This window comes from Ursus maritimus, unplaced genomic scaffold (assembly GCF_017311325.1).
Source record: "Ursus maritimus isolate PB19 unplaced genomic scaffold, ASM1731132v1 scaffold_2, whole genome shotgun sequence".
Lineage (NCBI taxonomy): Eukaryota > Metazoa > Chordata > Mammalia > Carnivora > Ursidae > Ursus > Ursus maritimus.
The window spans coordinates 92998508-93006125 of record NW_024424452.1 but is presented as its reverse complement, the minus strand read 5'-3'; the positions used below and the strand labels follow the sequence as shown (position 1 = coordinate 93006125).

The following is a 7618-nucleotide window of genomic DNA, read 5'->3' as shown; positions in this document are numbered from 1 at the left end:
TAGTAGGCATTCAATACACTGGTTAATAAAATTATTTGCTTACATATTTTTTAAATACACGCAATACGTGATCAAATTAAATTTTAAAAAACGGATACTAAGGCCTAGATTGTGGCCTTGAAATGCCATTTATCTCTGAAACTAATGAGGGTTTCTTGGAGAAGAGGCTGATTGCAGACCTGGGCAGGAAACGTATAAGACCTGGAACTTCCTCTATTACAAAGCAAGGAAACCATGGAAGACTGCTGTCGTCTACAGATCTGGTGGCGATGTTGAGTCAGTGCTGGTGTGATGAAGAGCCCAGCCGTGTTGAGGAGGGATGTACCAAGAGGTTCAGTGATTCAGCTGCAATCACAGAGCTAGAAAGTGAATCCAAACCCAGCGCTCTTTCCACCACTCCACACCGCTGCGCACCATACAAGGGCGCGGGAACCACGCTGTAGGGGCAGCCTTGGGTAGACCTGGCAAACACAAGCACTGTGTTGGGCTGCCTGAGTTCAAATCCAGCCTCACCACTTGCTAACTACATGATCTGGGGGAAATTATTTAATCTCTCTGCACCTTAGTGTCCTTATCATCGTCCCTCATAGTACCGACGTCGTAGGGCTGTGTAAGGATTAAATAAAATACATAAAACAGGGTCTAGAACATGGGGAGTGCTCTGTGGAATTGAGCTTTTATTGGGGTGTACGCTGGACAGAAATAGGGGTGTTGAGAGAAGAAAAGAGAGGCGATGGAACCCTCAGAATAAGCGGCATTTCAAATGTTTGGAGCTAGTCATGAAGGAACTAGAACAGCAAGTGCCATGACACAGCTTTACAGCACAGTGCCCTGGTCTGCAGAGCCATTTTCAGACACTGTCTCATTTTGGCCTCATAACAGCCCTGTCTGGTGGGTACTATCACCCCCATTTTGCCATAGGGGAAATGGAAGCTCTGAGAACGTAGGTTCATGTTAGGGAGCAGGGTGGGAACTCCAGATGGGTGACAGGCTGAGTTACCTGCAGAGGAGCAAGACTGCAGGGGCCACAGGATGACCTGTATCAGTGGTTCTCAATCTTGTGCGAGCATCAAAATCCCCTGTAAGGTCTGTTAAAAACACAGAAGGCTGGAGAGTTTCTGATGCCGGAAGTCCGCTGGGGAGTTGATCCCGCCCCGTGCCCTCCAACTGTGAGCAGCAGCGACATCTCGTGGCGAGGAGGGGGACGAACCTTGGGTTCCCTGCGAAACTCAGCCCCCGCGGTGCCCACCGGTCCAGGATGGATGCTGGGTCAGGGCCGCACCTCCCAGATAGATTCTAATAGGCCCAGTCCTTGCCTCGGAGTGTGCGGCCGCCTGCGTGCCTCATTGTACCCAAGGGCCTGGGAGACCTAATCTTGCTTCCTGGGACGTCCAGCTTCATTTCAGAATACTTTTATCCCCATTTTTTGAATGAGTTCCTTCCCTGGCCTTGCCACCTGTGAACCAAAACCTTGAAGTCTCGGCCACAGATGGGGTGGCTGCAGTCAGGAAAGGGACTTCTTGGACGGAGTGTCTCACTTAACAATTGCTTTCAGCCCAAAGGAGCATTTTATAATGTAGCCTGACATGAATCCTTGGCAGGATTTTCGGACTGATTAAGGTTGTAGTAATAGTAAGGGCTTGTGAGCGAGTGGGGAAGGGAGGCTGGAGGCCTGGGCAGTGCCGCCCCTGTTTCCTCTACTCCTGTAGTTGTTCACTGGGTAGACTGGGGTGCAGGCATCTCCGGGGCTGGGCAGCTGTGGGGACAGAAAGCGACGCTGGGCCCGTGTCCGCCAGACCTGGGTTCGGTTCTGCGCTCTGCCCCTGAGTTGTGCCACGTCGGGGGCCTCGCCGCAGCATTCTGAGATTGCTCATCCAGCAGAGGGGGACGACGGAATCAGCCACCGAGGCTGAGGCGCCCTGCGGAGTTTGGCACAAGGAGCAGGCATGGGATGGACAATCGGTAAGAGGAGGCCAGTGAGTGGAGTCCCCGAAGCGGGGTGGCGGGGGAGGAAGGGGCCGAGGAGAGGAAAGAACGTTACCATTCCATTCCCCCCAACCCCCACCCCTGCCACCGCCCCCCGTCCCCCCTTCCCCCCTCGCCCCCCCCCCCGCCAAGGCCGCAGCCCGGTGCAGGTGACTTCGCCCTGCCCTGGCCTCTGCTTCCCGCGGCAAAACGAGCGGCTGGGAGCGCTTCCGAGGCTCCCTCCCCGTCTGAGTCCGGCGGAACTTTCGCTTCTAGCCGAGCAGAGAAATTAATAATTAACCGCCAGGTTAACGGCGACGGCTGGGGCGCGGAGAGAGCAGGGAGCTCCCTGCTCCGGGGGAAAGAGGGGCGCAGGCCGCTCTCCGCAGGTGTCCCGTCGCTCTTGCTCGGCCTCAGCCAGCTCCCCGCGGCGCCGACCTCCCCGGGGACCCGGCTCCGCGCGCTCACCCCGCCCGCACCCTCTGCTGAGTCCCCTCACCCGCGGAGCCGCGCCTCCGGCGCCCAGCAGCTCCCAGCCGGCAGGGGGCGCCCGCGGGGCCCGGGCCCGGGCCCGGAGCAGTGTGGGAGGTGGTGCCTTCCCTCAAAGCCTGAACCCTCCCCACTGCGATGACTGGGCCGGCGGAGCCCTATCCCCCAATACCCAACCCCCCACCCCCACCCTGGACATGCCCAGTTTCCAAAAGGGGTCTGCTAGGTTATCAGGGAGCCAAGGTCAGTCTCTGGCCCAGCCCTGTCCTATGGAACTTTCTGCAGTTATGGAAACGTCCTGTATCTGTGCTGTCAAATCCAGTAGCTACTGAGCACTCTGGCTGTTCAAAATGTGCAACTGAGGAATTTTTTATTTCATTTTATGAATTTGAATTTAAATTGCCACTTGTGGCTAGTAGCTTTAGTCGGACTATCACTCCTTTATCAGCTACACTCCCCCCCCCCCCCATTGTCCTGGAAAAGATCAGATAAATTGGTTGACAATGAGAAGCACGTAATTAAGGCCTTTATCCGTCCTCCACCAGGTTCGGGGCCTCATGGCAAAGAAACTGGTGCACAGGAATGGTAGTGGGGTTTGGAGGGGCAGGAGTGTCCCCAGCACCTCGAAGCTGTCCTCTGTGAAGTCCACCCCTGAGGTTAAAGTCTTCTGGGTGCCAGAAGAGCTCCTCCAGTGGCGGCCACACGACCACCAGTGGAGATTGGAAAGTATGCTAGTGTCTCCCACCTCCAACTCCCTGGGAATCCTGCTTTCTCCTATTCCCCCACAGTCCCGAAGTCAAGGAGGTCACTGAACATTTAATCTGGTCCCTTCCTGCCAGCAGGTCAAAGGTCACTGCCATGTGCAGCCAGGTTTCACTGTAATGCAGTGGAGGCTCTGAGGTGACTGTGCTGGGCAGGCAGACCCCAGGGGAGAGGAGCTGCGGAATGCTGGGGACCCAGGGAGGAGGCCATCACAGCAAGCAGAGAGAGCCACCCAGACCACCTGTCCCCCCAGCCCAGAGCCAGCGGGGTGCAAATCGGCCCACATGATCCATGTGCTTTCCTCCAGTCTGGCTCTCTGAACCCCAAGGGGTGGCTGAGAGGGTGCAGGGGGGTGAAAGGGATAGGCTGTGGGTCCAGGGTAGTGCAGTCGCGGGTACTGGGAGAACAGGATTCTGACCCCAGTTGGCCATTGCCTACCTATGTGTAGCATATAATTTCTCTGGGTCTCAGTTTCCCCCAGCCGTAGATGGCACTAATGGTAACTCTCTGGGCTGCCTTAAAGGGTTGCTGGGGTTCAAATCAGATAGCAGGTGTTCATTCGTTAATCCGTTCATTCATTAAATGTTTATTAAGAACTTGCCAGGACAATCCGTCTTCTCAGTAGCAGCAGAAAGATCAAGAAGGACCCCTGTGGGAGTGCCTGCCGGTCTTAAACACCAAGCACTGGCAGTTCATTGCGCAAACAGGCTCGGCACCATTAAGCTGTGTGAGAGGAGGCCAGCTCAGGGGAGGAGGCGGAGGCATGACACAGGAGGGAGCAGGGAGAAGTGCACTGCAAGGTGGGGGACAGAGGAAGAGGGGCGAGGAGGAGGCTGGCTCATCCGATGGCCTCATCAAGCCCCAGGAGCTCACTGGTGGGCTGCTGGTTCAGACAGTGCTGGGCCGAGGTTCTCCTGCAAGCTGCCAGGGGACCGTCCAGCAGGGTGTGGCTTGGTGTCCCCACATCCGCTGGGCTGGCTGGCTCGGGGCTGCTCAGCGCTGTCTTCTCCCATTCTTGCCTCCATCTGCTCTCACTTCCTCACCCCCGGCTCTCTGCCACTTTCTCCTGCACTGGCCTTTTCCCAGCCTTGGTGATGAGTATTTGGAAATGGTGACGCCTGCAGAAGATTCCCCCCAGGAGGCCCCTGCGGGAACCAACCTTACTCCTCATTTTGGGCTCAGGCTTCCCTGGGACCTTTCCCTCCAGCAGAGATTCCACCAAGAGAGCCTGTACCAGCCTTGCCTGGGGGGCCTTCCAGGCAGATGAGGGGCTGGGCCAGAGTGAGAAGGGACGGTTCTCTTGTCGGGGCAGGCGCCGTGCTGGGGCTCCTAGGTGCAGTGGGTCGTGCCGCAGGCTTTGTGGTCAGAATGGGCTGGGACTCCAAGGGCAGAAATAATCGAGTGGACAACACAAGTAAAGACAGCGTGGGACAAACTTAATCCCCCGCATAGAGGGGGCTGGCATGCTGTCTCTCCGACAGGGACCAGGGACCGGCGCATCAAGCCCAATGCCCCAAAGTACAGCCTCGATCTTGGCTTGTTACTTCTCTCTGGTCGGGCTGGGAACTTCCCGAACCCATCAGTCATGTTTCCTCTTCATCTTACACCCTCACCAGCAGAGGGTTGCCTGAGAGGGTTATCCCTCAGAGCCTGATCTGCACTCACGGAGCCCTCACCAGCCCATGGGCCCAGCTCCTGGGAGGGAAGCCAGGCCACCAGGTCCTCCCAGCCATCCTGAGTGGCCTGCTTAGCCAGTCAGGGCCCCAGTTCTACCGGTTATCAAGCTGGGCCTCCTGGCATACGGTGTTTGGAGAAGCTCAAGGGCAATTTTCCATGCGACTTGGCAAACATCGCTCTCCTCCTCCTCCCCACTTTCTGGGACGTGCATAGACTCCGAATCCCTCCCTCTGAATGTTCAGCTGAGACTGTTGGCACAGATGGAAGTAGATGGAGGTTCAGCAGCTGATGTGGAAAGGTCCTGCTGCCCGACTCTCCACTTGCCTCCCTCCCCAGATGGTTCCAGCACGAGGCCAGCCAGGCAGTGCTGCGGGCAGAGCCCGGGTGCTCCGTGTGCGCTGGTAACCTTCTGTTTTGCCTGCACACAGCGCCTTGCCCCTCATTCTGGCAAAGGCATTCCAGTTCCGAACCACTCACCTCTAATCTGTCAGATTCCTGTAGGTCCCACGGCCAGAAGTTAGCACCTGGCCCAGGCCTGGCCAGTAAGAGATTTGGCCCCACTCGCACCCTGGCCACAGCTACCGGTGCAGGGATCAGCATCAAGACACTTGCCAGGGTGAGGGGTGCTCTCTGCTGGTAGCACATAGGAATCCGGGACTGCTGGGAGGAAAGCCAAGGCAAGACACAGAGAAAGACCAATCCCTTGAGCTCTGAGAGCTACCATGCCTGGAACTGTCCGGCTATGGAAGCATCTACCTTTCCCTTTTGCCTAAATTAATCTGAGTTGGTTTTCTGGCACTTGGAACTAAGAGTGCTGGCTGAAGTGGGGAGAGGATGGTGCGGAGAGAAATACAGAGGGGAAGTGAAGTGGTTTCTACTTTCAGAAAGGCCCCAGGCTGAGGGGAAATATGGTTTCCATTCTTGGGTATGTGAACACATGACCTTCCATTTTTTAAACCAGTGTGTGTGTGTGTGTGTGTGTGTGTGTGTGAATATGTTCAGAAAAGTTCTTATACTTTTTACTTCTCTACCGAGTAATACATAATGGAGAATTTACCAAAAAAGAAAAAAGGAAGGAAGGTCACTCATATCCCACTATTTGCTGCTCTTCGTTTTCAGTGAGTTTAAAAATGACAGTAGAGTCATACTGTACATATCACTTCGGTCTGTTTTTCTTTCTGCTTACCAGAACATGGCGATCTTCCTCAGGAATGTAGAAAGGAAACTATTAGGATGTAAGGTTCGTGGTACAAACGAATTCACATGCGTCTCGCGATCTAACCTCCCATCTTGTTTCAGAAAGAGGCACAGGAGGCCATCTGTGGACAAAAAGTGGTGATTTTTCTTCATTGTGTCATATTTGGAGAAAATAGGAGAAATGGAGCATTCGTTAGTTCACTTGCTCAGTGAGCAAATGTTTCGGGGCCTCCCAAGCGCCAGGCACTTAACGATGCACCTAGGGCATGACCAGACCTGGTCTCTCCTCTCGTGGAGCTTATAGGACGTGAGGAAGCGCCATTCGCCACTCACTCACCAAACCCATGTAAACCGTGAGCCGTGACAGGTGCTTCAAGAACATAACACAGGAGGGTTTGACCCACTCAGGAAGGGTTTCCTCCGAAAATGGAGTATGCGCTGGAATCGAAAGGATGAAAAGGTGTTACCGAGGCCAAGGGAGGAAGGGAGGAAGAGCTGGATAACCTTGAATGGCTACGGTGTGGGACTGTCTGGTCAGTGTGGCTGGTGTGGGGACAGGAAGAGCATGTGTCGTATGATATGAGAGCAGGTGGCCGAGCCAAGTAGGAGCCAGGTGATGTAGGGCTTTGGAAGTCACGTTAATAAGCTTTGTCTTTATCCTAAAGATGAAGGGAAGACACTGAGGTTTTCCCAAGCTGGTGTGTGTGCGTGTGACAATGACTAGGTCTGGGCTCTGTCAAGGTCATGTGACTGCATTGTGAGGAATGGTCCAGAATGCGCTCAGGCGCCCCTAGCAGGTAGATGGCGATTGCACTAGGTCCGAGGTGAAAGGTCAGGGTACCTTGCATCAGGGTAATGATGTAGGAAGTGGAGGAAAGGGGTGGGGGGGGGACTAAAGAAGAATTTAAGAGATAAAATCAGCAGAACTCAGGAACCAATGGGGTACAGAGGGTATGAGAAAGAGTGTGTGTGCGTTTCTTGCTGGCTCGCTCGGCTGGGTAGGTGGAGGTCCACACACGGAGCCTGCAACCAGTATGAGGGGAAGATGAAGTGTTCAGTCTTAGACACACTGAGTTGGAGGACCCTTTAAGACATTCAAGAAGAGATGTCAGGTAGGCAGCTGGATGTCTTAGTCAGGAGTTCGGAGATAATACGTGTGAGTCATTTACAACTTGTGTGCACTGACCCACGACCAGCGACCAGCTGGTGTGAGTTCTGGTCCCAGCTTCACTGATCAAATCACGGCCTGCCCCTGGGACTCTGTCCTCAGCATTCGACTGGGGGTAGACCAAAGCTCCGTCCAACTACAAGAGTCTCTGAATCCGTGAGCCTATGAGGATGAAGCATTGCCCAAACCTCCCTGAATCATCCTTCCCCGCACTCCCTCCCACCCCCCCACCCCACCCCACCCCCGCCACCAAACAAAACCAGGGAAAGAAGTGTCCCAATTTGGCGAGTGTTTCTGGCTCTCTTAGACTGGTAGACTGGCCATTGGGAAGTTCTCACTGTGACCTTGGCTGTCCCTTCC

The 7618-nt window shown here is 54.9% G+C and overlaps 2 long non-coding RNA genes across 2 annotated transcripts; both read right to left on the bottom strand.

The window, feature by feature from the left end:
- Positions 1-660: 660 nt before the first annotated feature.
- Positions 661-2517, bottom strand: LOC121103696. Its single transcript, XR_005835883.1, has 2 exons — positions 2465-2517; positions 661-1919 (listed from the first exon to the last, which is right to left on the bottom strand). It is a non-coding gene; the product is annotated as an uncharacterized LOC121103696 (long non-coding RNA).
- A 1110-nt stretch (positions 2518-3627) lies between these two features.
- Positions 3628-6148, bottom strand: LOC103672475. The gene is made up of 3 exons (XR_571182.2): positions 6080-6148; positions 5371-5550; positions 3628-5141 (listed from the first exon to the last, which is right to left on the bottom strand). It is a non-coding gene; the product is annotated as an uncharacterized LOC103672475 (long non-coding RNA).
- Between the last annotated feature and the right edge of the window lie 1470 nt (positions 6149-7618).